Below are 5,832 nucleotides of genomic sequence, written 5' to 3'. Positions count from 1 at the left end.
TTCCCGTCACCCTGATGAACAGAGTGAAGCCCCTGGCAGGCTGTCCTCACCTGATAAGAGGGAAAGGCAAGAAGATCAGGGGGAAGACACCAGACCAGATGTTTCTGGCCCCAGGGTGAATGATGTTACTGAGAAATCCGGTGGTAGCTGATAAGGATTGAAAGGGGGGGTCAAAAAGCCCTCAAATTTAGTTAAATGATAAAGCAAATGAACAGGGATTCAGCCAGCCGAAACAAGGATGCACTCAAGCTGGAGAGCCTCATGAGGACCTGACATCTCATCAATTGTCATGGTTCCTGAGCCTCTGCGTGATCCTCACTGCTCTCAAACTCTACCGCCTCATCTGGACCTTGGTGAGAGCTGCAACTTCTCCCTACAACCCTCTCCTCAACCGGTCATCCACTCCACCCAGGAAAAGCCTGCTTTGGTTCTGGACCTGGTCATCGAGGTCTGAATGAGTGTGCATCTGCTGGACATAAAGCCTAAGGATGGAGAATTTTGAACTTAGCACACAGAGGGAATGTCTGTCATGAGCCTGTCATGATTAAGTGTGTTTTGCAGTACTTATAATTAGAATTGTTTGCTGTTAATCGATTATGTCTATAGCATTAAGGATTGTTGTTTTCTTGATTAACAATCTATAGAGTTAAACTGTATTGAGTAATTTGAGAGAATAAAGCATTGAAAGGGGCAGAAGGACGTGGACATTCCTTATTTCTCCCCTCGACTGCATACTTCGCAATTTTGCCCCCTAGCGACATATGCCTAAAGACGGAAGGTCCCCACACAGAGGCCCATCTTCTGATGTCTCGTGGGCGGGGAACCTCAAGTCACTGATTCCTTACAGCTGCAGGACCCTCTGCACACTAGCGGGGATGCAGAGTCCTGGTCCTGCCTTGGCCCCAGGAGCTGCTGCCTGCAGACCCTCCCTACCTAATGAAGACCTGTCCTCTCACTCTGACTCCACAGCAGCCGTGCTGCCTTCTGATGGCTTTTCTAACAGCCTCCTTGAAGTCTTTGTTCCTCAAGCTGTAGATGACTGGGTTCATCAGTGGTGTGACCACGGTGTAGAAGACAGAGATGATCTTGTTGATTTCGGGTGACAGGTGGGCACTGGGGCGCACGTACATGGAGATCATGGTCCCATAGTAGATGGTGACAACAGCCAGGTGGGACCCACAGGTGGAGAAGGTCTTCCTCTGTCCAGAAGCTGAAGGGAACCTCAAAATGGAGGACAAAATGAAAACATAGGACATGAGGGTCAGGAGAAAGCAGACGCACAGCACTGCGACCGACAGGACAAAGATGGCCATCTCGGTGACGTGGGCACTGGAGCAGGAGAGTTACCTGAGCGGCGGGAGGTCACAGAAGAAGTGGTTGATCTGGTTGGGCCCACAGAAGTCCAGCTGGGAAATCTTCATGGATGGCAGAAAGCCTGTGCCCACCCCTGTCAACCAGCAGAGGGCCACCAGGTGCCTGCAGGTGTCAGGGCTCATGAGGAAAGGGTAGTGCAGTGGACTGCAGATGGCCAGGTACCGGTCGTAGGCCATCATGGCCAGGAGGAAACACTCAGTAGTCCCAGAGAACATGAAGAAGTAGAGCTGCACCATACAGGCGGAGAAGGAGATGGCCCGGCCCCAGGTTGGCCAGGAGAAGGGGCACAATGGTGGACGTGTACCAGATCTCCAGAAAAGAGAGGTGCTGGAGGAACGTGTGCATGGGGAGTGCAGGCGCCGGTCCTGGCTCACCACTGCGATGATGACGATGTTCCCGGTGAGGGTCAGGAGGTAGATGAGTAGGAAAATGGTGAAGAGCAGGGTCTGCCACTCCTGAAGGGTCTGGAATCCAAGCAGCTGAAACTCGGTGACCACAGACACATTAGGGGTTTGCATCGTCTGGGGGCAGGGAGTGCAGAAAACATGTATGAAAAGCACAGGGTGCGAGGACAAGAATATTATGACTGCTGATGTTTGGACTTTCGGGGCTTTTTTGTTTTGTTTTAGGTTTTCATGTGCTGCTCTTGGGAGGTTCAAATGCACAATCCCATGCTCCTTTTATTTGACCACATTTGGATCTGCAGATCAGTGGCTCCAAGCTTCCTGACCCAGTCACTCCCCCGTCTCCTCAGTGAGGATTGCAAATGTGTTCTGTTTTCAAACCTCAGCATGGCCTTGTCTCTCTGTACCTTCAGCAAGTGATCTATTTGACCAGAAGCCTGGGGTCCCCATGGGAGCACGTGCAGGCTTAGGCCACTAACACCCCCACCTACTGACTTTTGTCCGGTTCCTCTGTACCCTGAAGGAGTGGTGTGCATGGGTCTCGGCCTGTCCCTCACTTGGGCTGTGTCCTCCCCCACACTGGGAGGTGCTGCAGGTTTCCAGCTCACCCTCTCCTGTCCAGCAGTGGCCACCTCTCTGCTGGAGTTGTTCCTGTTTACCAAAAGCCTGGTTTTCGCTCCCTGTAAACGAGAGGTGAAGCACACCATCAAGGTCCGGCTGTGCTGCCTCCGTGGGCGGCCCACCCCCGTGGACTCCTTCCCTGGTGGAGACCATCCCTTCCTTCAGTGGCCCTTAGTCCTCTGCTTCATTTATGGGTTGGTTTGTGCGTTTGCTTGTTGTAGTGGGGGTTGAACTCGGGCCTCACTCGTGGAAGGCAAGTGCTCTACCACTGAGCTCCACCCCAGCCCTTTTGATTTTAGACAGGGTCTCACCAGTTGCCCAGGCTGGCCTTGCACTTGCCACCCTCCTGCCTCTGCCTCCAAGAAGCTGGGATCACAGGCGTGACCACCACCACCCCCAGCTCCTGGGCTTGCTTTGTCCACTGCTCTCAGGACCCCTCCCTCTTCCTGATCAGCTCGTCACTTAACATCCGTGACCTTCCTCTGGGTTCCACCGTAGCTGGCTCTTCACATTTACAAACTCTCAGGGTTTACAGCAGCTCAACATGCAGCTCTTGACTTTACTCATTCATTCATTCATGGTGCTGGGGTTGCACCGGGCCTCCTGCTAGCCTGACTCTAGGTTCAGTCTCTCAGCTCTAAACCCTCAATTTCAGGTGTCAGTCTTGAATATTAGTGTGCAAACAGCTGACCTATCTGAAATGCACAACAGATGTCTACTCAGCTCCTGAGGCTTCTGTGACCTCACCTCCCAAAGCTGCCCACCAGACCCTTGGTGCAGCTGTCCACCCCCACTAGGGGGCCTCTTCACCAGTCGCTCAACCAGAAACCTTGACTTTGACCCAATATTAGACTGCAAAATCAGCTGGCTCCACCTGCAACTATTTCCAGATCCAGGGGGACCATTATTCCTCCCACTTTGCTTGCTGCTTGGAATAGGTGCCACCATCTCTCACCCTGATGGCTGCAGCGCTTTCCCTGTGGCCCTCCATGACCACCGTGCCCTACTCAGTAACTCAGTCTCTGTGAGGAAGTGAAAGCGCATCTTACACAGGGGCGCAGAGGAGCTGCGGATTGTCCCTGGTTGGTGAACAGAACACTGGCCAGTCCACACACTCCCCTGAAGACCCCCTCTTCTGCTGATTTGCCACTTTATTCATCATCTCTAAGACTGTGGTTCGTTTTTTTTTTTGTTTGTTTGTTTGTTTGTTTTTGCTGTGTTCTGTTTTCTCCTCTCATGCTTGGGCAAAAGCATCAGGAAGGCTATGTCCACTGAACATGGAACCTTTACATGGACTAAGAGGACATCGTAAGCTCTATGAAGCTGCCTTCAGGAGCCCAGCACGGAGCAGGAAGCCTCATGCACACACTGGATCTCTTAAATCCAGCTCAAGATGAGGCCATGGGGACCCCAGGGCATTCTTGGTTGGCTGGGCCCTGTGGGTCCTCTGCCCTGCCTCTCACACCTGGGTCTGCTCTTCTCCTTGCCCATTTGGCTCCTGACTCTCATCTCCTCTGGGTTCTTTTAGCCACCCAGATCTTGCCTTTCTGTCCCCCTTCACAGGCCCCTGGGATATTGTCCCTGGACATGTCTGTGGGCTCATTTCCCACATCCTTTTGCCCCTTCAGAGACCACTTCCTGCCTGAAGTCTGGAGGAGCTGGTCACCTGTGTGACTAGCAGGTGACACACATCCAAGGCAAGTGCTGCCCCTTGGCCTGAAGAGCATATCCCAGCAGTTCTGCCTCTGACCTTCGCATGACAACCAGGGGATGCTGGATGCTAGAATTTAACCACATAGAAGGATTTGCTCCAAGACTGGGTGATACTTAGAAGCTGTCTGGGCACAGAGCCATGATACAGCTACGCCCCCAGATTCTTGTAGTAGTTAACTATGCCATCTTGGAACATGGTCTTTTCCTGCCTTGGTTTTCTCACTTTTTTGTGTGTGACATTATCATGTAATTAAGTACATCTATTTACTATTCCTTTTAAATGTAATATCCTGCTTATGTCACTCACTTTTACAGACTCTAATATACACTTTATATCATACTTTTATTACCATTGACCTTGATCATGAATAAATTAAAAATAAATCATTTAGCCATGGGGAAGTATGATATGCAGGTTTGTGAGACCCCAATAAAAGCAAACAAGCACAGCATCCCACTAGACTAAGTTTACAGGGTTTGGGGCTCAGTTTCCCAGTTAAAGTTCCTTTTTGGGGGGCAGGGTACTGGGGAATGAACTCAGGGGCACTCAACCACTGAACCACATCGCCAGCCCTATTTTGTATTTTATTTAGAGACAGGTCTCACTGACTTGCTTAACACCTTGATATTGCTGAGGCTGTCTTTGAACTCCAAATCCTCCTGTCTTAGCCTCCTGAGCCTCTGGGATTACAGAAGTGCACCACAGCTCCTGGCTAAACTTTCTCTTATATGTTCAAATGCAACAAGAAACTAAACTTATTTAATTATCATTCATTGCTTAAATACTTTCAATAATAAACTCACTACAATTACTTAAATATTATTTCCAACTTTTAAAATTAGCTTCATTAGCCGGGTGCTGTGGCACATGCCTATAATCCAGGAGGATTGAGAGTTCAGAGCCAGCTTCAGCAAAAGCAAGGCCTAAGCAACTCAGTGAGACCCTGCTTCTAAATAAAATACAAAATAGGGCTGGGAATGTGGCTGGGAATGTGGCTCAGTGGTCAATCCCTGGTACCAAAAAAAAAAAAAGGGGGGGGGGGGGAGAAAATAAAAAGAAAAAAAAAATTAGCTTCATTACATTAGCAGAAAAGAATAAAAATTTCCTCTCAGAACACTGCCTGCTTCAGTACTAGGGCAACCAGCATAACCTCAGGTCTAATTCTGTACTTTCTTTTCCAAATTATATGAGAATAAACACAATCAAGAATGTTACTGTTTTTATATGCCATCTGCTTACGGTACATTAAATGGCCTTTGATGTCTCAGGAAAACTTCTTAAGTTTTTGTTTTTTGTTTTTTGGTCATTATAGTTTTATATTCCAGCAACTTTAGGCAAGATCATCTCTTTTCACGTAGGCAGAGCATGTGTGAAGGCTCAAGTTGCCTTGACAAGGAGGAATCCACAACCATAGCCAGGAAACTGTGCCCTTGGATGTGAAACACATACCATGCTGATTTTCTCCTTGAAAAGCTGCCTCATCTGCACACGCCTCCCCTGCTGTCCCTCTGGCAATCACACGGAGACCCAAGGGCTGCTGCTCTGAAAGCTGCCTTGCCCTCCTCTGACCCAAAGTCCGCCTGCATTTTCCTTGTGAGAGCTGGAACTTGTCTCTCCTGCTGGTGTCTGGCTCTGGGTGGAGCGGACTTCTCCTTTCAGTAACCCTGGGTATCTTGGGGACCTGGCCCTTCCGAGAATCCTTTTCCCCAATGTGTTCTA

General features: G+C 49.6%; 1 pseudogene; it reads right to left on the bottom strand.

Annotated features, from left to right (window-relative positions):
• Positions 1–933: 933 nt before the first annotated feature.
• Positions 934–1,892, bottom strand: LOC139705626 (olfactory receptor 11L1-like; annotated as a pseudogene).
• Positions 1,893–5,832: the final 3,940 nt, after the last annotated feature.

This window comes from Marmota flaviventris, chromosome 5 (assembly GCF_047511675.1).
Source record: "Marmota flaviventris isolate mMarFla1 chromosome 5, mMarFla1.hap1, whole genome shotgun sequence".
NCBI lineage: Eukaryota > Metazoa > Chordata > Mammalia > Rodentia > Sciuridae > Marmota > Marmota flaviventris.
The sequence above is the reverse complement of the archived record's forward strand: the minus strand, read 5'-3'. Positions and strand labels throughout refer to the sequence as shown.